The following is a 22,226-nucleotide window of genomic DNA, read 5'->3' on the forward strand; positions in this document are numbered from 1 at the left end:
AACCAAACCTTCTGACCCACTTCGAACGTTTTCTTGCGCAACTTAGCATCATGCACTTTCTTTAGCTTATCCTTATAAGCCGATGCACATTCGTACGCCTCATCTCGAATCTCTTCTATCTCGCTCAATTGTAACTTTCTCAACTTACCCGCCTCGTCGTAATCCGCGTTGACCGTCTTGATCGCCCAATGCGCCCGATGCGCCAACTCCATTGGCAAGTGACAACCCTTACCATACACCATCCGGTAAGGTGTTGTGCCAATCGGAGTCTTGTAGGCCGTACGGTACGCCCACAAAGCATCATCCAACTTGCTCGACCAATCCTTTCTATCCGTTCTTACCGTCTTCATGAGGATCTCCTTGATTTGACGGTTGGACACTTCGACTTGTCCACTCGTTTGCGGATGGTAAGGGGTGGCGACTCGGTGGTTCACGCTATACCTCTTCAATAATTTTCCGAAGTTAAAGTTCTTGAAATGTGAACCACCATCGCTTATAATAACCCACGGAATTCCAAAGCGAGAGAAGATGTTGGATTGAACAAATTTACAAACAACCGAATGGTCGTTTGTTCGTGTTGCAATAGCCTCAATCCACTTCGAGACATAATCCACCGCCACAAGAATATAAAGGAAGCCATTCGAATTCGGAAACGGACCCATAAAATCTATTCCCCATACATCAAATATCTCTACAACCAAGATTGGTTGTAGTGGCATCTCATCCCTCTTCGATATGCTACCCATCTTTTGGCAATTTACACAATTTCGGGCGAACTCAATTGCATCCTTAAAGATAGTGGGCCAATAAAACCCACAAGAAAGTACCCGATAGCCGGTTTTATGCCCACTAAAATGACCCCCGTAAGCGGACGAATGAGCATGAGTTAAGATTTCTAACACTTCCGTCTCGGGCACACACCTCCGTATGACTTGATCCGGTCCGATCTTGAAAAGATCCGGCTCATCCCAAATGTATTGCCTCACTTGGACCATGAATTGTTGTCGACGCTTTTTGGTCCAATGAGTTGGAATGGCACCCGTGGCTAAATAGTTGACATAATGAGCGTACCACGGTGCAACGAAAGTGGAAACGGCTAAGAGTTGCTCATCGGGGAAACTTTCATTAATTTCACTTACATCGTCGGTCCCTTCCACCGGAATCCGAGACAAATGATCCGCAACTACATTCTCGCTTCCCTTCTTGTCTCGGATCTCTAGATCAAACTCTTGTAACAATAAGACCCACCGAATCAAACGCGGCTTCGCATCCTTTTTCTCCATTAAATACCGAACCGCACTATGATCCGAATAAACCACTACCTTGCTTCCCCAAATATACGAGCGAAATTTATCCAAAGCATACACCACCGCTAGTAATTCCTTCTCGGTTGTGGTGTAGTTAAGTTGCGCTTCGGATAAAGTTTTGCTTGCATAGTAAATAACCACCGGCTTCTTGTCAACCCGTTGGCCCAAAACTGCACCAATAGTGGTATCGCTTGCATCACACATTATCTCGAACGGCTTTGACCAATCGGGTGGTTGCAAGATAGGCGCCTTGACCAAGTATTCCTTCAAAACAGTGAAAGCTTGCATACACTCGTTAGTAAAATCAAACGGGACATCTTTTAATAAGAAATTGCATAAGGGTTTGGTGATAACACTAAAACCCTTAATGAAACGTCGATAAAAACCCGCATGTCCCAAGAATGACCTTACACCCTTAACATTTTTAGGAGGTGGCAAAGATGATATTACCCGTATCTTTGCCTTATCCACCTCCATCCCTCTTTCCGAAATCACGTGTCCCAACACAATGCCCTCTTGCGCCATGAAATGACTTTTCTCCCAACTTAGCACTAAATTTTTCTCAACGCACCTTTTCAAAACCTTTTGCAATTCGTTGAGACAAGCATCAAAAGTAGTGCCAAAAATGGAGAAATCATCCATGAATACTTCGAGCGACTCTCCAACCATGTCCGAGAAAATACTCATCATACATCGTTGAAAAGTTGCCGGAGCATTACACAAACCAAATGGCATTCGCCTAAAGGCAAAGGTGCCATATGGACATGTGAAGGTGGTCTTGTGTTGGTCATCCGGGTGTATGGCAATTTGATTATAACCCGAATACCCATCTAAGAAGAAATAATATTTTTGACCCGACAATTTCTCAATAATTTGGTCAATAAAAGGTAGCGGGAAATGGTCCTTAGAAGTGGCGGCATTCAATTTCCGGTAGTCAATACACACCCGCCACCCGGTAACCGGTCGGGTGGCAATTTGTTCACCACTTTCATCCTTGACTACTTGAATGCCGGCCTTCTTAGGCACAACTTGAGTGGGACTCACCCAAGCACTATCCGAAATTGGATAGATGATTCCCGCATCCAACCATTTAATTACCTCCTTTTTTACTACCTCCCTTAGGTTCGGGTTCAACCGCATTTGAGCTTCTCGTGTCGGTTTGGCATCTTCGGTTGTGATAATTTTATGCATGACGATGGATGGACTAATTCCTTTGAGGTCGGCAATCGTCCATCCAATAGCACCCTTGTTCGCTTTTAACACCTCCATCAATGCTTGCTCTTGTGCCAATTCCAAATTAGAGGCAATAATGACCGGTAAAGTGTCATTATCCCCTAAAAATACATACTTCAAGTGGCCAGGCAAGTCCTTGAGCTCTAACTTTGGTGGTTCCTCCAACGATGGTTTTGTACCCGAATCAATTTCCACCGGTAGACCCTCGAATTGATGGGTCCACGGTGGTCTACCTTCTTTCATTGCCATAGCATCTTGTGCTTCCTCTTCAACCCGTAGTGCATAAGCATGTACCTGTTCAGAAAAGTCACACAGGCAAATATCCAAACCATCCTCCTCATACTCATGCGGGTTGCATCCATCTACTATGTCTGCCATGAGACACTCATCAACACCGTTAGCATTAGAATTGTTAGTAAAAACATTCAAACGCATTTTTCTGTTTCCAAATGCCATATCAACTGTACCAAATCTACAATCGATAATAGCATGTGCGGTGCTTAAAAATGGCTGACCCAAAATTATGTTTTGTTGTTGTTTAGGGTCCGCCGATGAGTAATCCAACACTAAGAAGTCCACCGGGTAATAAAACTCATCAATTTTTACAATAACATTTTGAACCATACCCCGAGGCAACTTATGAGACAAATCGGCCAAAACAACTGTCGTCTCCACCCTTGCTAATGGACCAAAGTCATATTGGTCGTATAAGCCCCCCGGTAAAATGCTAACTCCGGCTCCGAGATCTAACAACGCCTTAGCCATTTGAAAATTACCAACTTGTACATTAATCAATGGCGTGCCCGGATCTTGGAGCTTAGGAGGAAGCTCTCCATTCAACACCGCACTTACTTGCCCGGTCAAATCCACCCGCTTAGGCACTTTCTTTTTGTTTTGCCTTTTTTGTGTACATAATTCTTTTAAGAATTTTGCATAAGCGGGGACTTGTTTTATTGCATCGAGGAGTGGGAGATTTATTTTAACTTGTTTGAACATATCCCACATCTCCTCCTTTTGAGGACCTCTTGACACAATAAAATTTTTCTTTCCCGGGTCAAGTAGGGCCGATGGAAATGGAACTTGACTCGGTTCACCCTCAACTTTTTCATTCTTCTCACTTTCACCCAAACCCGGTTTTTTAATAATTGGTTCTTTTGGTTTAACCGGTGAAAGTTCATCATCACTTTCCATTCCCGTGATGTCCTCAACCACCCCCTCGACCAATTCGGGTGACAAATTGGCCTTAAACTCTTTCCCACTTCTTAGAACACTAACATGGTTAATATTAACGTTACCTCGTGACGAACCATGTGAAGGGTTTACCTTAGTGTCGCTTGGAAGTTGACCCTTACCTTTCTTTAATTCCGCCACATCGGTTGCTAATTGACCCATTTGGGTTGTTAGTGATTGGATGCTTTTATCACGAACCTCATCTTTTTGCATTCGCACTTTGTCTAGTTGGTTCCGTTTTTGCATCTCAATTTGCATGCTCTTTAGCATCTCCATCACCTCGTTTCCACCCGAAAGCCCCCCTTGTTCTTGACCCGTTTGGTATTGTTTTTGATACCCTTGGTTATTTCCGCCTCGGTATCCACCTTGATTATTGTAAGATGGCCGTGAACCAAAATTACCTTGGCTACCTTGAAAATTTGGGTTCGCTTGATTTAACGGGTTCCCATATCTAAAGTTCGGGTGGTTCCTCAATCCGGGGTGGTAGGTATTAGAATTCATGTTGTTGTAGTTCCTACCACCTACTTGACCTTGACCTTGGACCGCATGGACTTCCTCATATTGCCCTTCCAACATTCCTTGGCAATTTTCAGCCGCATGACCTATCTCATTACACAAAGCACAAACATCATAAATTTGGTTAGTAGTTTGAACATTACCGTCATCTATGGCATGCACTTGTGGTCGGTTAGTGGTCGGTCGGGCTCTTCTTGAAGCTTGGGCTTTCCTCTTTGATGTAGTTGCCATGCTTTCCAAAAATTCCCAATCTTCATTCTCATAGTTCGTTCCAAACGTCCCTCCGGTGATAGACATCAAATCACGTGCGTCTTCGGCACTCAACCCTTCATGAAAGGCATTCATTAACTCCCACAATTTGATTCCATGGTGAGGGCAATTCTTTATCATCATATTGAATCGTTCGAACGCTTCATGGAACATCTCACCATGTTGTTGTTGGAAGCTCCTCAACCCCTTTCTAGCATCATTAGTCTTTTGGGCGGTATAGAATTCGTCTAAAAAAGTTTGTTGCATTTCCCCCCAAGTGTAAATAGATGCCGAAGGCAAGGTGTAGAACCACTTCTTTGCCTTATCCTCCAAAGAGAACTGAAATAAGACCAACTTGACTTCATCGGCCGAAAAACCTTGACTCCCAAAAGTGTTGCAAATTGAGTCATAGGCCTCTAAATGGAAATACGGCTCCTCCGTTGCTAACCCTTTGTACTTCGGTAAACTTTGCAACGAGTTTGTTCTTACTTCAAAAGTTCTCCCTTGGTTGTTGTGAGGGATAACCACCGGTGAAGGGTTTTGAGTAATGATTGGCCTGAAATGTGCCTCTATTCCCCTTGCTTGTTCCCTAAGATGCCTTCTTGGAACACCCAATCGACCCCTTGGACGAATAGGACCCATTGGTCTTGGTATAGGCCCTTGTGGTGCAATTGGTTGTTGGGGCATCGGTGGGTATTGAATCGGCCTTTGAAATTGTGGGTGTACATGTTGTGGCCTAACTTGTTGCAATGGAATGGGTTGTTGGATTGGTGGCCCTTGTGGTCTTGGCCGAATGTGTTGTGGTATAATTTGTTGTTGTGGCATTCCACCAACACTTGCCATCCCTTGAGATTGACTTTGCAAATACCCAAACTCCCCTTGATCACCATAACCTCCATAACCGTACCCATCATCTTCATAACCCTCATAATCTTCAAATCCCTCATCATAACCATCTCCTTGAATTCCCGAGGTCTGCCTAAATGGGATGGTCGAATACTGAAAGCCCGACTGTTGTTGTGGCGGTCTAAAAGATGAAGTAGTATGCACGGTAGTTGAATTGGGTGCAATTGTGAAGGTGGATGATGATTGACCCGTAGTTGGGGGAAAGAAGTGAGATAATGGTGGGATTGTGGTGGATGGATCGTAGGTGATGGTAGGCTCAGTTTGCGTGGTGATTGGTTGGGTGACATTGGATGGTGTAAATTCAGCAGTGGTATTAGGTAATGTAGTGTTTGGTGATGGTTGGGTGGAAGTAGGTATAAAGGATGAGGATGATTGACTGGTTGTAGGTGGAATTTAAGAATCAGCCATTATGTTTCTCGGTGTAATGGGTGAAGTGGGTGAACCAATGATTTTGTTTTCTCGCACTAAAACTCGGTTTTGTCGTAGCGTTCTTTCAATTTCCGGATCAAACGATAGCGGTGATGACCTGTGAGAGCCTCTAGTATGCATACACCTGAAGTACCTGCACACTAAACACAACCAGCGTAAACCCGAAAATAACAAACAAAACTATGAAATTAACACACGTTGCGCACTACTCCCCGGCAACGGCGCCAAAATTTGACGTGATTGTCGTGGTTCACGCAAATTTAATCCCCAAACAACTGCAGTTAGTGGTAGTAGGGTATCGAACTCAGGGAGTATGTGGAAGATGTGTCGATTATATAGCTTCGTACTTAAACTAATTATTAAACTAAATTGCAGAAAATTAAAATTCAAGAGTTTGGATTGTTGTTTTAGAAAACTAAATTAAAAACTAATTCAAATCAAAGTTGGTTGTAAAACAATTAAGAGAGAACAATGATCACCTTAGGGTTCAGTTTCTTTAAACAGCTGTGTGTAATTCCACTAGAAAGAGTTACATAGACATAACTCGTGTATATATGATTGAAGTGATAAAAGGGAACAAAGTACTCGGATTAGATAAACGCGAGGTTGTTTCCCGATGACCTATTAATCAATAACCAACCCTAACCCTTCCCGTGATATCTCGGTTGCCAACGGCACCAAGAACGTACGATTAAGACTAGAAATTGCAATATTGATTAACAAACTACAAACAATCAAACATACACCATGACATTCAAGCAACGCAAGATATCATTCTAGAAATGCGAAAATTAAACACACAAAAGTTTCAGAAACATTCACCTAGGATGATCACCGAAGAGTTTAGCCGGACATGGCACGGTGAATCATCATCAACATCAAACTATTGTTCATACGAATCAAAAGCACAAACCGAATGATAAGAAATGTTCACAAACCAAGTCACCAGCCAAAATTCGCCCCTATGCTGTCCAAGAACCATCCAATGATGAGATGATATGAAAAGACACCCAAAAAACAACTTAAAAATGGCAGTTACACTTTTTGCTCGCAGGCTCCACCGTAAATTACGGCTCCACCGTAATTTACGGTGGACATAATTCCTTTACGGCATGGAGAGCCTGTGTTACGGTGAAGAAAAATGCCAAATCCATGTTTACCATAAATTACGGCAGGACCGTAATTTACGGTAGTCAGCTGCTTTGTCTCCTTTGTTGTTTCTTTTGTTCTCCTCTCGACCCGTTCTCCACCAAAACCTCCAAAACTGCCTTTTATCCATCTTTTAGCTCCTAAATCGTACCTGAAACATAAGCATCGTAGTTATCTAATTCAAGATAATTACACGGTTAATTGGAGGATTATTTCATCTTTTAACATGCTTAAGGGTTGTCCAAAGGACCACCCGTCAAGGCTTGGTGCATTCGGAAAGCGAAGGACCTCATCTCATTTCTTTTATCCACTCATTCTTCGACTAGAATCTTCCCTAGCCTCGAGCTAGTAGTAAGTTGCTTGAAACACACTCTCGATCTATTTTAAAGTGGTTAAAACGATATATGACGGTTAAAACTCGTAAACATACAAAATGATATGTAAAAGTCTACTAAAAATGTTAAAGATGTTGGTTAATAGCACAAGGGTTGTGTAAATCTTGAAAGATTTGTTTTGTGTAGTTATTTGAGGCCGATCTATGTTCTGGTAGCTCGGATCATCGTCTAACCCGGATTGGTCATGATCATGGATCATGACATAGAGTTTGTTTTAGTATAACAAGGGGTAGGTGATGAAACTCTACCACACACGAAACTTAAACTTGTGTAAAAACGATTCTACTTGTGAAATAGTGTTTAAAACTAGTAGATCTACGGATCTACAAGCGGTATTTTCAAAGGACCAAGTGTCAAAGAAATCTTATTTTCTAAAACCGGATCTTACACTAACAAGAATGATTTTTAAAACACACAAGTGTGTAAACACTTGTGTAACACTAAGTTTCGACAGAGAACTAGTTTTGTCAATTTTTTTACAGAAAGTTGTAAAGATAGAATTTCTTTAAAAGCGAGGTTTTTATGAAACCGGATTGATTTATATAAAGATCCACTAAAAGTAATGGGATTTACTTCATAGTTTTGGAAAACTACAAGTTCATGTGATTCTTGTGATTTACATATTTATTGACTAAGTTTGATGCTCTGAACATTGTTTTGATCGAACGAGAAAATTGTTGGTTTGATTTATAAAAGAAAATGATACGCTTGAAAGCGTGGCCACCTCCAGTTACAGGGGAGACTCTGGCAAAATTTTTCCAAAAACCTAACACTTAGAAATATTTCCACTATAAGTGTTAGAAATACATTTTGACTTGTTTTCAAATTATAGATTTCGCCACGACTTTATTTACAAAATATCGGAGGTGGGATTTCACAAAATAAAACTTGATAAATATATATTTAGTATATGTATTTTTCATAACGTCACTTGTTATGTGTTTATGATTATTTTGTGGAATATACAAATATTATTTTTTAGGGTAAAAAAAATAATATTACCGTGTTAACGACTCCAAAAGAATAACTATTTAAGTTACACCGGTAATCATTGTTACCACTCGATCTTGAGAACGTAACTTACGCATTTTAAGAAAATATTTATGAACGCGTATTTTTGTCAATGTATTATTTTGGGAAAATTATATGTATTAAAATATAATATTTTTGGGATAAATATTTATATTTTGGGATTAGAATTAAAATATATTATAAGTGAGACTTAATAATATATTTCGAAGTAATACGAACGCACATGTATTAAGTCCCCCATCCTTGGGAAGGAAATAATTACTAAGTATATACAGAACGTAAACACGAAATAGTTGTCTAACTATTTCCCAAAAACTTAAACCATAAAGCTAAGGCACGGCCGTCCGTCTAATAGAGTTAGTACATGTAGGTCGTCGCACAGCTGCTTGATCAGGAGATATACTTGGTAGAGACGCACCACTGTGAGTTCATGTCCCCCTTTTCTCTTAACTGTTTTCAGTTTTCTAAACTGGGGGGTGAAATACATGTTACTTTGATTACAAGTACTTTATACATGGTATGGTTAGCGTAAGGAGGTTTACTACTTAGATCATGTGAGTGGGTAGGCGGAAACTTGAGGCCATTAATCCTCAGGGTAGGACCGAGGGACAGGAGCGGTAGATCTATCTGGGTGTAGCGAGCCCAGCCCCAGGCCCAACAGTACGGACCTCGGGGTGACTTTGTGCCCAACGCATAAATCCGCTAGGTTTGAGTCTTCCTACTTGCACTTCATACATATCAATGGCCTTGCAAACCATTGGTGATCTCTTTTTTTTCCTTAATTGCTACATACCAGGGTTTTTATACACACAAAGGTTTATTTACTCACTTACACATGAACTCACTCAACATTATTGTTGATTTTTCAACTTACATGTATTTCAGGGAATTAAAAGATCTGGCACGGTATGTTATGTTTTCCCGCTGCAAGGTGTTACGAGGTCATCCGGGTTTAGGGGATGTGACTCTTTCTTGGACAAGTCACAGTCCTTAAACTGTGTTTATGTTATGTTGATGTTTGTGAACAATGTTTTATGTTATTAGATTTTAATTCATGTTGCATGTGTCAACGTCTTCAGACAATGTTGTGTTACGTTTGTTTTAAAACTTAATCCTATAGATGATCTTGCATGGTTTTTTATTTCATATAGCTTTGTTATGATTAAGCTATGGTATTAAGAAGTCACACCAAATTAACCACGCTTCCGCAAAGCCAGGGTGTGACAGACAAACTGATCACTTTTGATAGTGATGACAGGGATACTGTTCAGGATCCTCATCATGATGCTCTAGTAATTACTTTATATGTCGCTAACCATTTTGTGCGCAGGATACTGGTAGATAACGGCAGTTCCGTCAACATAATTCAGCTGGAGACATTGAAAAGAATGAATGTATCCCCGATGGATATCACTTCGAAATTCACAGTTCTCGTCGGTTTCAGTGGAGAAGCCAGGAATACTGTGGGGGAGATAAAATTACCAGTTTATGTTGAAGGAGTCAATTCAATACAATGCTTTTGCATGATGGACTAACTATCATGCTATAATATTATATTAGGTAGGCCGTGGATCCATGATATGAAAGTCGTGCCATCGACTTATCATCAGTGCATCAAGATCCGTACACCTTGGGGAGTTGTCAAAGTGGATAGTGACCAGCAGGAAGCAAAGGAGTGTTACTCATCATCCATGAAATCTTCGACCAAGCCTCATGCAGCATAGCAATTAAAGATCCGGGCCTAGGATATTGTGGAGGCTTCAGAACAGGATGTAAAGAAAATTATCCTGGATCAGGATAACCCGGATATCTCGGTGCTCGTAGGAACCAATATCCCTCAGGATATTGAAAAGTAATTGACTAACTTTTTGAAATGCAGGATGTCGACATTCGCGTGGAAACATGAGGATATGACAGGTACTTCCAAGGATATTATAACACATAAGCTTGGTATTGACAGGTCATTCAAGCCTGTCTAGTAGAAAAGAAGGAAGTTTGCTCCATAACGAAACATAAATATTCAGGAAGAGGTTGAAAGACTATTGAAGTCCAAGATGATCAGGGAAGTCAAATTTCCCAAGTGGCTAGCAAATGTGGTTGTGGTTCAAAAGAAGAATGGGAAATGGAGAGTTTGTGTAGATTACACAGACTTGAACAAAGCATGTCCTAAAGACCCATTCCCTCGCCTCATATAGACTCGATGGTGGATGCCACTGCCGGTCATGAAATGTTAACCTTCATGGATGCATCCTCAGGATTCCAGCAGATCCAAATGGAACCTTTAGACCAGGAGGATACTGCTTTCATGACACCAACATGTATTTACTGTTATACTGCTATGCCTTTTGGTTTGAAAAATGCAGGTGCGACGTACCAGAGATTGGTGAACATGATGTTTAAAGACAAACTGGGGGACACCATCGAGGTGTACATTGACTATATGGTAATCAAATCCAAGAAGGCTGAGGATCATCTATAGGATATTCAAGGAGAATTTGATATCCTGGACCAGTACAATATGAAACTAAATCCTGCCAAGTGTCATTTTGGAGTGGGGGCAGGAAAGTTTTTAGGATACATGGTGACTAAAAGGGGGATAGAAGCAAGCCCGGAACAGATCAAATCCATCTTAGGTATCAAGTCACCTTCAAACATGAAGGATGTTCATCGATTAACGGGCGAGTAGCAGCGTTGAATAGATTCATCTCAAGATCCTCGGAAAAAATGCAAGGAATTTTATGATATTCTGAAGAAGAATAAGAGATTCGAATGGGGAGAGAAGCATGAAACAGCCTTGCAGGATTTGAAGCAGTATCTTTCAACCGCACCTCTGTTAATGAAACCGGAGGATGGCGAACCACTATCCCTATATCTCGCAGTATCAGGGAATGCAGTAAGTGCTGTCCTTGTAAAGAATCATGAAGGTAAGCAGTATCCTGTTTATTATGTTTGTAAAAGTTTATTAGATGCTGAAACTAGGTATTCTCACCTAGAAAAGTTAATATTAGCCGTAGTTATGGCATCGACAAAACTTAGACATTATTTTGAAACACATAGGATTCATGTTAAAACCAACTATCCTGTTAAAAATGTGCTTAGGAAACCCGAGATGTCAGGTAGGATGGCTAAGTGGTCAGTAAAATTAAGTGCTTATGATCTAGTATATCAACCTAGAAATGCTATAAAGTCTCAGGCTCTAGCAGACTTTGTGGCTGATTTCAGTAGTGATATCCAAAATGAAGTAGACCTAGAAGTACAACAGCTAGGAAAAACTTAGAATCCTGGACATTATATACTGATGGTGCATCCAATGTAAAAGGTGTAGGTTTTGGTATACTACTAAAATCGCCACAGGGGGACATATTACCCCAGGCTATTAGATGTGAGTTTCCTGCCACTAATAATGAAGCAGAATATAAAGCTTTAATTGCAGGATTAGAATTGGCTAAGAGCATGAATGTCAAGAGTCTACAAGTGTTTGTTGATTCTTTGTTAATCACTAATCATTTTAATGGATCTTATGCAGTAAAAGGTGAAAAATTGGTTGAATACCTTGAAATTGTCAAAAAATTAGCAGGATATTTCGATGTTTTTACACTTGAACAGGCACCAAGAGAGGACAATGCTTAAGCTGATGCCTTGGCAACTCTGGGATCATCAGTCAGGATACCAGAAGGGACCCAAATACCAATATTACATATCATGTATCCTGCGACGGATCCTCAGGGTAAGGAGGTAGTAAGTGTTCAGGATCCTGGTGCTGAGTATCCTGAAGAGGATCCTAGATCCTGGACGGCTCCAATCACAAGATATCTCAAGGAAGGACACATCCCCAACGATGAGAATCCTAAGGCCTTTAGGATGAAGGTATCACGATTTACTATTATAAATAACGTTTTATACAAGAAATCTCTTGCAGGTCCATATCTGAGGTGCTTGGAGGATCACAAGACCAAAGAAATGCTTCAGGATATCCACGAAGGGGATTGTGGTAACCACACTGGGGGCAGGTCATTGTTTTCAAAATTATTAAGAACAGGATATTATTGGCCTACCATGAGAAAAGATGCTGCAGAATATGCTCGAAGATGTGATGCATGTCAAAGACACAGTAACATATTACATCAGCCGGCCGAACCACTTTATCCTATAGCTTCCCATTGGCCATTCATGAAATGGGGGATGGATATAGTAGGAAAATTGCCAAAAGCACCAGGAGGAAAAGTCTTCATGCTGGCAATGACTGATTATTTCTCTAAGTGGGTTGAAGCTGAAGCATTCGTTCAAGTCAGAGATCAGGAAGTAGTATCCTTCATAAAAAGGAATATACTGACTAGATTTGGTGTGCCAGCTGAAATAATTTGTGACAATGGATCTCAATTCATAAGTAAGAGGACTACTGACTTCTACAAGAGTTGGGGGATCAAAATGATCACATCCACACCAGTACATCCACAAGCGAATGGACAAGCAGAATCCTCAAACAAGATAATTGTCAACAACCTGAAAAAAAGACTGGGAGCCAAAAAAGGAAGATGGGCAGAAGAATTACCCTTTATCTTATGGGCTGATAGAACGACGATAAAAAGTGCAACTGGCCAAACCCCGTTCTTCTTGGTATTTGGAGCAGAAGCGGTGATCCCGACTGAGGTTGTAATACCTACAGCAAGATCCAGCCTCCGGGATCCTGAGCAGAATCTTGAAACCCTATGCCAGGAACTGGATACTATTGATGAGACAAGAGACGCAAGGAGGCTAAGGATGGCAGCATATCAACAGAGAATATCTAAAGCATATAACAAGAATATAAGGACTAGAAGATTTCAAGTTGGAGATTGGGTATTGAGAAAGTCTTTTCAGAATACCACTAATCCTGCTGATGGAAAGTTGGCTCCAAAATGGGAAGGACCCTATGAGGTTGAAACAGAATCAGGAAAAGGAGCATACCAACTCAAGAATATGGAGGGGGATATGTTACCGAGATCCTGGAATGCTATACATCTAAAACTCTATTTCAAGTGAGTATGGAATTTAAATTCTAACTCAGAACGGTATGGATTCTATCTCTTTTATTAAATTTTGATATTATTCATTGTTTTGAACCCATTACTAACTTAAGCATCGGAGGGGTGTTAGCCAGGCTAACACCCACCTTAGTTTACTTTTGTTTTGCAGTATATGCTTCGGGATATAGCTCCGGGATATACATTCAGGATACTTCGAAAGATTAGAGGATTGGCCCCCTCTCTCACGTTTAAGGGATCATGATCCCTTCACAGGTTTAAAGGTATTCACATTTCTTCCGAATTGGGTTTAAACACCCCGCCTGGAGCGCAAGTTATTCGGGAATAGTTCAAGGTGGCGGGACCAGTTTATGTAAAAGTGGCTGACAATTTCGTTACTATTGGCTATATCCTGAATCCTAAAGGTATATGAGGATTGATCACCCTCTCTCATGAAAGGGTATTTTCATACTCTCTAAGGTTTAAAGGTTATCACCTTTCTAAGTCTTGGAGTTTATACACTCTCGCCTATAGCGCATGAAAATTTGGGATTTTCCCCAGGGCACTAAGGAATTATCTCCAGTATATTTTAGGGTTTTACCCCTGTAACACAAGAATTGTCTAAACAGTTGGAACTGATATTCAAAATTTTCTAAGTGTTTATAGACTTCATGCACAGGGGACATTCCTTCTAAGGCGATTGTGTGGAGCTCAGAAAATTGAATTGGGACCTAAGATACTAAGTATCTCGAACTGGGGACATCTTTGTGGCAAAAGTTGCAACAGGAGTAAAGTCCGATATCAGGGTTGTACTCTGTTCCTGGTATGATCTTTCCTTTGTGAATCTTACACAGGTTGTTTGAACTTTCAAAACTACGTTTAAAGTTTAAGTATCCTGATTAAGATATATCTTTAGGATATATTCTTGAAATATATTCCCGAAATATGATTCAGGATATTTGATTGGAATAGTTGGGAGATGATACTTGGATTGAAAATTAATACTCTGATCAAACAAGTGTTATCAAAACAGGTTTTGGAAAATAGACTATCTTTTATTCTTTAGAAATTTTGTTTAAAATTGTTTGGATTTTGAGAAATTCTATTTGATAAAAGTCTTCATAAGATATCACTGAGTATATTGATCAGGATATTTTCAAAAGATAGTTGCACAAATTTTGCAAAGCTAAAATCTAAGCTAAAAAATGCATGACAGAAATTGGAAGGCAACAACAAATAAGTCAAACGGTGGTTATGCTATTAACAAGTCAAAAGTTGTGCTTTTGGTTTCACCTCAAACCGAGGCCCATCCACCAAAAGCACTATTAGTTTTTACCATATTTAAGCAACGGTTGAAGGTTTCGTCTCAAAACGAGACCCATCCGCCTCCAACCATTGCATCATCCAAAGCAAATTATGCTAACTGATTACCAAGGGTTTCATCCTAAAATACAGGACCCATCCACCTTTGGTCATCATTTTGTTCTAGTGCAGGAAATATAAATTGTTCGGCAGCAGAAAAGAGTAAATTGTTTGTACAGACCACAACCATAAAATTTAAAAAAGTGGGCTCCGGCCTTGTCACGTATATCCATCATCGTCCACATCGCTGCACTTAAGGGGCAGCTCCTTCCTTCATCGTAACATCTTCAGCAGCATCCTCTCCACCAGCATTTTCTCCAGCATTTGCCCCAGCATCATCAGCAGCATTCTTTGAAGCACTAGCATCCACTATCTTGGCAGGTTCTTCCGCAGCAGATTTGGCAGGTGGCACCACAGGATTCCCCCCAAGATCTTTCAGTTTCGCCTCCCAAGCCTTGATGTTCCAAGAAGGGCATTGCAAACCCAAAGCCATTGCCTCGTAAGCCATTTTCAGTTTCTCCCGGTATGAAGCCATGCCCTGCTCGTATTGAACCTGAGCCGCGTCCAACTTAGCTTGAGCCTCCTTGGCGATCTTCTGGATGACAGACTGGTGATCTTGAGTCATAGCCTTGTACTTAGCCTCGTAGTGCTCCGATTTGGCAGTGGCAATTGCTGCTTCATCTGCGATGGTGGCCTTGGCCTTTTTCAGCTGGCTCTGAAGCATGACATTCGAGCCGCATGCATCCTCATAGAGAAACAACAAGCGTTCGAGACCCTGCAAAGAAACCAGGTATTGACTTTAATTGACTTTATTAACTAGCATATGTTGCAGGGTATGGGTCAGGATACCAACCTGGTTGAGGAAGCCGGTCATGAATTTGCTGGATTCCGTAAACCCATGGTTCTCGAATGGGAACACATGGGGTGTAGCGGGGGGCTCAACTTCCATTCTCTTCCGGGAGCTAGAGGCCCAGGTCCTGGATGCTGGAGGAGCTTTAGGAGCAAAAGTAGGCTTTGAACTAGTAGGCTTCGGAGTGACAGATGACTTCGGGCTGGATTCCTGCTTGGGAGGTGCGAGGCTAGAGTAACTGTCCAACTCGTCAAGCTGGAAGCCTTCGAGGTTGATAACTGGCACTGCGCAAGGGAAGATATTTTCAGACTTATTATACCTTTGAAAAATAATTGGTTTAATAAATAAAGATAATTTCTGAGAATATGCATACCAGACATGTTGGAACTTGATCTTTGACTTTGACTTTGACTTGTGAGTAGCAGGGTAAAGGACCTTTCGCTTTCCGGAAGCTTGTAGATATCTTTTATCCTTCTTTCCGATTCAGCACTTGGGGGAGCTAATTCCTTGAAGTTTGCTGAAAAAAGGAATAAACACGTCAGGATATCGGTTTAGGATGTAGTCTCGGGATATGATTGGGGATATTCCTAAAACCCTAAATCCTACCAGAAGTTAACCATCTCATAGGAAGGTCAGAACCTCTATCAATGGAGTCCCTTTTTACAAAGAAGAATTTTCTTGTCCATTTATCCTCATTCTTGGTGGCCTTAGGAATGAGAGGATCTCTGGAAATAGAAAATAGGAGAAACCGGCTGGAACCATGAGATCTTAAACGGTAGGCCATCGGGAGATCTTCAATGCACAGATCGAGCATGTGACGAGCCTTGATTCGCTCCAAGGTGAGTAACACGCGCCAAACCATGGGCATGATTTGGGCGAAGCTAAGGCCAGTGAGCTCGAAGAAACGAGAAATGAAGGGAGAAAACGGATACTGAAGCCCTATGGAGAAAGGATAAGCAAAAAAGCATACCCACTCATCGGAACAAAAATCCGATCGGACCCCTCGGTCGAATGGACGGAAAATCGTCCCGACAGGAAAGGCACCGGAGGCTCGTAAAGCCGCAATATCAGCATTATCAAAAGAGCAAATCTCTTTTGAGGGTTCCTTGAGTAGGTTTTGTTTATGAAAGGGGGAAACAGAGTCCGCCTTTGGGATCTAGTGCGAGTAGCCATGGAGGATCACAACTGGAAAATAGAGGATTTAAACAGAGAAAGTAAGGAAGAGAGAGAGAAAAAAATACCTGAAAATCGCTTGAAGATAGAGATGACCATAATGAGAAGTCCCTCAGTTGATATAGGCTGGACATAGGGGGTGAAGAGTAAAAGTAGCATGGGAAGTTGCACAATGTCATCTCAAACGTCACCTCGTTTTAATTGTCTCGGTTTACGAGATAAGGTTTTAAAATATATCCGTTGGATTGGTATACCAACAAATATATTTGGGGTCAATTGTTATGGGTTATTTTCTGAGCATATATATCCTAACTAATATTCTGCTTTTGATTGTTTACTTGTGATCAGGATACCGGATCAGGATATTGGAAACATCCTGGTGCAATATCCTGGTATTAGCTAAATTAACCACGTGCAGGTTAGAAGCTGTGGGTCACTAACGGTCAAGTGGACCTCTTCTCCTTAAGACTCGGGCAAACCAGTATGTGAGAAACGTTGAACCCGAAAGACCAGGTCTACAACGTTCGTATGGGGAATATCCGTCGAATCCCGGTTTAATAGGGTAGTTTGTTAAATTTCTTTTACTATAAATAGATGGATCGGATCAAGTTAAGGAACTCACTTTTCATTCGCACAATTTACACTCTAGCTACTAGCAATCACTGCACACAAACACTTGTACTCAAATTACCTTGTAACACCTAATTGATCCGCATCACATCCTGCACTGTATCCTGATATTTGAAGAAATAGAAGAACAAGGCAGCTGCAATTGTCAGCTCCCGAGGTTTTTTGCCGGCGATCAAGATTGATCAAGGGCTTTCCTCGTATATCCGGTGTCACCCTTTACCTTTTTTGCTCATTGTTTAATCATAGATACAGCTCTATATTCTGAGCCGTATCCTCAAACTGTTTTTACAAATAACTTAATCAGCATATCTACAACACATATTTCTAGCACACTACCTCACTTAACTAATTTGATCACTTAATTACTTCGGTAATTTTTTACCAAAACAGGTATTACTTGTTAGGGTTATGTTTAAAGTGAAACAAGTTAGGCATATTCACAAGTAGTGTCCTAGCTCAGCCTCAGCCATTTATGTATGCGTTTGTTGTGTGGTGGAACCCGGGTTCGAAATCCGTGGTCACCCATTTTTTTTTTGTTATCATCATTTTAAGGTTTAAGAGCTTTTACCCTTTACCCCCTATTCTTTCAATACTTTACTAACCTGACCTAACTACAATCATAAAACTAGTTAGTGTATTTACTTTATAAAACCAACTAACAAACTACCTAGCTAACAAATTTTCTTATAAAAACAACTAACTGATGTTAACTGGGTTTAGTAACCTAGTTAATTGATTTTCTTTAATACTATAGTTTTCTTTAAATACAAAACAACCCCTTAACTTGCAACTTTATTTAACTAACCGATCTAACTTCGTTAAAACTTCCCTTATATAAATCTAACCGAACTAACTGAGTTGTTTTATTAAACTAACTTTTTAGTCCGGTTTTAATCCAACACGATATGTGACGATTAAAAAATAAACTATTAATGTCACACCCCTAAAATACCACATGCGGAAACCCCCGCGAGGCGTGTGACGTACCAGGATCTACCCACCAATCACATTGAACTCATATGTATGTTTAAATAAAACTTTCATGTATTAACATTAAGTGTTACAATGTTACAAATAATTCATTGTATACAGCGGAAGCATAATTCACTCGTTAAGTGTTTATAAATCACATGTAAAAACCATCAGTCTTGTGTTGCGATTCCATGTATCTCGGCCCATGACCACTCCAGCCTCCCAGACAGCAAGTTCCAACAATATGCACCTAAAGGCCTGTAAGGCATGTAACAACGAATCAACAACAAAGTTGAGCGAGTTCACAGTTGGTTGTCCATTTTAAAGTTATTCTGAAAACCATAAGTCCTTTCGAAAACCATGTGTTAACCAATTCCTTGTTTCCCAAACCATAACCAGTGGGGGCTTCCCCATGTGAACCACTAGACCCATTACCATATCGACCACTGACTGAAGTAAGTTGGTGTCCTAGTGTCAATGTCCATCATCATTGACGTGCCCAGATCCATTAGTTCACGCCCATCCTCTGCGGCACGGTGTGAGGCTTGTCAAACCTAAATAGCGCTATCTAACTAATGACCCGCTCGTCATTGGCCCGGCGATTAAGTCGATATAAAAAGGAGGGACTTCATGATAGAGTTTTTGGTCTCGTATCAGTGTTGTCATCCTTCAATAAAGAGGATGTGGTACGTGTCCCCAAAACAGGAGATCACGCAGGTTCCGATTAAATCCTTAGTACATGTTATCACCCTTCAATAAAGAGGATGTGGTACGTGTTCCAAACCAGGAGGTCACGCAGTTTCCGTTTAAATTCTTTACCCGTTTCCTACCACCGGGAATCCCATGCCTTGTAGAAAGTGTGAACTCACCTTAGGTTAGCTCGGCAGATAAGCAAAAGGTCAATCGAGCTGGCTGAGGTTAACCACGTCCTAACATGGTTGCCATACAAGTCAGGTCTAGGTTCAAGTAGTGCACGTATGTTTACACACAAACTACCAGGTTACGACCACATAACGATCACGGCATACACATAGATCATGATAAATAAATCAGTTAAACACATAAAAACCCAAATTTATGCGATCAGGATGTGTTGGGCTGAAGTGACGGTGTAAGCCCAATAACATCTTGTTCGATTGGTTAGTTGAAACCAAACAACTACCCGGCCCAACATGTTGTGCGGTCAGCACAACCTTGTGCGGCCCACATCATGTTGTGCGATCCAATGTTCACCCGGCCCTGTTTATAAATAATCCCAACAACTTGTGCGGCCCAAATAATTAGACAGTTTAATAATCTTGTGCGATCTAATAGAGCTTGTGCGACTGAATAAAGCTTGTGCGACGGGGTTGGGCCGCATGGCCCAAATCATGGCAATTTTGTGTGGCCCAAGGCTTGTGCGATCGGCACTGCCTTGTGTAATCCACATGGCTTGTGCGATCATGCAGTTCTAAGTTGTACAATGTGCCTAACCAGTTGCACTAATCTTGTGCGACTGTCTTGTGCGACCGGAGCTTGTGCGACTGCCCTTGTGCGATCAGTTTTTATTATCCGTAATTCATGGTAATCCGTTACATCATTTATTTACAAATCAATTCTAACAGTTTCCTAACTTGCATCCATCGATCAAGACAATTAAATAGTTTCCAATCATGCAAATCAATTTTTAATTCATTTAAAGTCGGTAACTTCCACAATCATTCCAAATCCTATTCTTGGTAACTCATAACAGGAATCAACATCTAGCAATTCATTCAAAACGGATCAAACAGTTTATCTTCATATGGACCCTAATAAACATCAAATCATTAACGGCAATTAAAACACCCAACATAGATCAAACCAAGTCAATCACTAAGATTATTTGTATGAACCCTAATTGCCCTCGAGCCAATAATTGAAGTAAATAACTTGTTCTACACATAACTCGGATCAAACAGAAACTTGATGTCATCAAACTTTTAAACATTAACGTTATAATTAACCAATCGGATCGGATCAAACCCGTCAACTCTAGAGTATATGATTCTTACAAGTACATATCTTTACAAAATCCCTATGTCGTCAATCATAATCTATTGTTTATTTCGGTTACACCAAATCAGCGGATCATAGCATGTTCATTAAAACTTGTATATAAACATGCGACACTAACACCTAATATCATGCATTAACATAATCATTAATGATTCTACTAACAGGAACCCTAGTCATTAAACAAGACCATCACAACATCAGCTATCATTCAATCAAACTATAATGAAACAATAACCGTGATGTTTGTGTGAGTTGGTTGAATCGATGGAAAGGGCTTCGAGTGGGGCTGCCGTCGGGTTCCAAGAGGGAGGGGAAGAGAGCTGTAGGGTTTTGTGATTATGTAAAGTGCTATGATAATGAGAGGGTTTTCACAAAACTTAAGTGTATACTCGCTAGATATGAGCCGAGCCCAACTCTCGGGTTTCGTTTGGGCCGATGACTAGCCCAAGATAGTTGAAGGAGTGTTATGCGACCCGGGGGTGTATTGTGCGGTCGGTTATACATCGTGCGACTAGGTTATATATATATATATAAGTATATTACAAACCACTACGTAACATGTAACATTCAAACTTATAACTTCCCATTGAAATGAACACATCAATTAACCACCTACTATTCATACAGGTTACATCAAGCAAAGTGGAAAGGTTCTAAAATACGAGTTGTCACAATTAAAAATTATTAAAAGTTCTTATTTTTATTTAATTGAAAACAGGTCCTATTTTGCAATTCCCGGTCGGATTTCGGAGATTCGAATTTGACGAATGTTACATAGTCAAAATTGCATTCGGAGATCAAAAACCCTAAAACTTCAGTTCTCAATTTAAAGTTTTGATATATAGAAAAAGGGTTTAGAAATGACGATAAACAAGCTGACATGATACACAACCAAGCAAAACCCGTTTAACAGATAAAATTTCACTACGGCTAGCAACGATGGCAAAAAGTTCTAGGCCAGAAATATTTGGTCCAAGAGGTGCCTATACACAGGACCAACTAACCTATTCACCAGATGTTCTGATTCGGAAATATCTGGTCAAACATATGAGAGAGAAAAGAGAGATGATTTTGAAATTTGATGATGTTCATTTATTGTTGAATGATGTTGTGAACAAAGAGAAATAATTTTGACATTTGAGGAACCTCACAATCCATTTACATGTACTACCACATAAGTGAGAGATAAAGAGAGAAGTAGATAATGTTAAATGACAAAATTGCCCTTGAAGCTTTACAAAGTAGATGGATATGTGGCTTAATATGAGCCACGAGTTGAATTTTATGTGGGTTTTCTTTCTCATCTAGATTTATTTTCATGTGATACTTCCACAAGGTTGATATCCTTAAAGCTAGGGTCTACATGGAGCAAGGGCGGACCTGCCTTAGTGGCAGGCGTAGCCGACGCTGTGCAAAAACAAGTTTTCGACGTTTTTTTTTTTTCCATTCTGCTACCCCTAAAAATATTATGATACCCCTAAAAAAATATTATGGTTGTCATGTTGTAGAACTCCGTGTTGACGACCAGTCGATGATGTTTTAACTAATTGGGGGTGGGGGGTTTACGGTTATCAAACTGAATAGAAAAGTATCAAGTGGAGTAGATTCATCATTATCCGAAATCAAGGTCCAGAGGTCAAACTACGGCCAGCATGGTGACAACCGGTGTATGGAGAAGTGACAGAAACCAAAAAATAATAAAAGAATGGACAACATGTGAGGCGAAAAAGAGCATGTTTTGGTCAAGTGAGGG

The 22,226-nt window shown here is 40.5% G+C and overlaps 1 non-coding gene across 1 annotated transcript; it reads left to right on the plus strand.

The window, feature by feature from the left end:
* Nucleotides 1-4,647: 4,647 nt before the first annotated feature.
* On the plus strand, nt 4,648-4,753 carry LOC118486954. Its single transcript, XR_004880121.1, has one exon. It is a non-coding gene; the product is annotated as a small nucleolar RNA R71 (small nucleolar RNA).
* Nucleotides 4,754-22,226: the final 17,473 nt, after the last annotated feature.

This window comes from Helianthus annuus, chromosome 14 (assembly GCF_002127325.2).
Source record: "Helianthus annuus cultivar XRQ/B chromosome 14, HanXRQr2.0-SUNRISE, whole genome shotgun sequence".
Lineage (NCBI taxonomy): Eukaryota > Viridiplantae > Streptophyta > Magnoliopsida > Asterales > Asteraceae > Helianthus > Helianthus annuus.